The sequence below is a fragment of the Engraulis encrasicolus genome, chromosome 17 (genome assembly GCF_034702125.1).
Source record: "Engraulis encrasicolus isolate BLACKSEA-1 chromosome 17, IST_EnEncr_1.0, whole genome shotgun sequence".
Taxonomy (NCBI): Eukaryota; Metazoa; Chordata; class Actinopteri; order Clupeiformes; family Engraulidae; genus Engraulis; species Engraulis encrasicolus.
In genome coordinates, this window is record NC_085873.1 from 50,178,230 (window position 1) to 50,180,729 (window position 2,500).

At 47.0% G+C, this 2,500-nt stretch overlaps 1 protein-coding gene across 1 annotated transcript in view; it reads right to left on the reverse strand.

The window, feature by feature from the left end:
* The window catches only part of LOC134466913 (leucine-rich repeat-containing protein 4B-like), an 84,086-nt gene that overhangs the window by 38,782 nt on the left and 42,804 nt on the right, over positions 1 to 2,500 (reverse strand). The window lies entirely within an intron of this gene.

Here is a 2,500-nt window from a genome sequence, read left to right on the forward strand (position 1 = left end):
CAGGCTCGATATGACTACAGCGTAGGGCCCCCCAGCTGCCAGGGGGCCCCCACAGGCTCGATATGGCTACAGCCTAGGGCCCCCCAGCTGCCAGGGGGCCCCCACAGGCTCGATATGGCTACAGCCTAGGGGCCCCCAGCTGCCAGGGAGACCCCACAGGCTCGATATGGCTGCAGCCTAGGGCCCCCCAGCTGCCAGGGGGCCCCCACAGGCTCGATATGGCTACAGCTTAGGGCCCCCCCAGCTGCCAGGGGGCCCCCTCAGGCTCGATATGGCTACAGCCTAGGGCCCCCCAGCTGCCAGGGGGCCCCCACAGGCTCGATATGACTACAGCCTAGGGCCCCCCAGATGCCAGGGGGCCCCTGATGGTCCAAAAGTGAAAAAAAAGCCCTGCAAAACTGTGACAAGATTCAATATGGAAACATGCATCTGTTGTGTTCAGTACAATTGGTAGATAAGTTATCCTTAATTGCTAGGTCGTAATTATGACACTGTCTGATACATTTGTAGCGGAATTTGCCGTCTTGGGGGGCCCGCAGCTACCTGCCGCCTAGGGGCCCCAGGCCATCTTAATCCGGCCCTGGATGGGTATACAGCATTGTAGTTGTATAAGCCTACTGGTCTCTGCCATAGTTGATCACATGCAATGCAATATTACAGTTAGACTGAACATTGGCTTTGGCAATAGTAAACTTAAACAATACGATATAACTCTATACTTAGTAACTTTCCAATAAAAAAACAATCACTGAATATTTGTCTTTGAGCTGGAATACCATAACTGGTACTATACTGTTGCGGTGAACACTGGCAATAATAAACTGGCTCTGCATGAGGGCAGAGGCGGACTTTCCATTAGGCAAACGTAGGCAATTGCCTAGGGCCTCGACCAAATCTGCCCTCCATAGGGGCCCCCAACTGTCTCACACAAAAAAGTAGGCCTGATCTTAATGTGTCACTTGTGTAAAGTAATCCAAGACATACGTATATGAGACAAAATACAAAAATTGCACCCTCGCTCCTTCCATGCCAATTGGTGACGTGTTAAAATAATGACTTTTGAGGGCCCCATGTTTATATTTCGCCTAGGGCCCCACAGTGGCTAGATCCGCCCCTATATGAGGGAGAGTTCCATTGGGCATGGACACAGAGTACACTGCTGAGCAACTTTACAATGTCCCCTGAAAGTAAGTATCTGAAGTTGTTTCATCAAAAGATGAATACATGTAGTTGCCTGGTTATGACCAGACCTAATCACAATTGTCTTTCAGGTCGAAATGATTGTGCAAAGCTTTTCCAAAGCTATACTTGTAAGAGGTTTTCATGTCACATTTCATGCAAAACTGCACAGACAAAGCCTGTCTAAAGCTGTCCAAAGAAGTCCCCATCACCTTGAAACCCCCAAGACCTTGACAGCAACAGCAATTCTGGGAGAAACACTGTGGGTGCCAATGCTACAGTAGAACACGCTTTTCAAAACCAAGCGCAAAGCGAAGCGCAATGCGAAACGCATTGTTCACCTAAATAAAAAAACAGCAAAACTAAGTCCAACAGTGTGCAGTGATCCTTCTTCTTTACTATGGATTACTGATGACTGCACTTCACCAGCACCTGGAACCTGGCTGTGCATAGGAGTTCCAGATCTTTGAAGACTACGCTTTTCAAAACCTTTCATACCTGAAAGCAAATCCATCATCATCATCATAGTGAGCTGCTGCACAAACACTGGCAATGAGAACGGCTAGAACAATGGCAACGAGAACGACTAGAACAATGCCAATGACAACGGCTAGAACAATGCCAACGAGAACGGCTAGAACAATGCCAACGAGAACGGCTAGAACAATGCCAATGCATATAATCTGATATGGAACTTGACATTGGAACTTTTCAATTGAACAAATGTGCACTATGTGCAGAAACAATTGGAAAAATGCATAAAATATGCACTTGTATTTCTTTTAACTCCAAACGGCGCAAACATGAAAAACAAAAAACAAAGGGGACAGTTGTCCCAGGGCCCAGGGAGAGATGGGGCCCAGAATTGGGTCCTCATTACATTGTATCTATTGGGCGGGGGGCCCTTTCAGATGACTTTGTCCTGGGCCCAGCCAAAGCTGTCAGCACCCCTGGCCCTCCCGTTAGTGCCACGGTAGGGCAGACACCCCATTGTTATTGTTATACTGGGGACCCACACAGTAAATTCTGCAGTGCTCATTCAACACCTAAAGAGTTGATTTGGCATCATTTGGACTTAAATGAACTCTTTAAGTGTTGAATTAACACCGCAACATTTACTGTGCAGCTTCAATGCCGGCCCGAGGTCATTTCCCCAAATGTACACTGTGCAGAAACAATTGGAAAAATGCATAAAATGTGCTTTTTAATATTTTTTATGCATTTTTCCAACTGCAAACGGCACAAACATGAAAAACTATTGGATTTATGCATTACAGGTAATGCACAAGCATGTGTAATGAGAGAGGGTGTGATCTAAGGA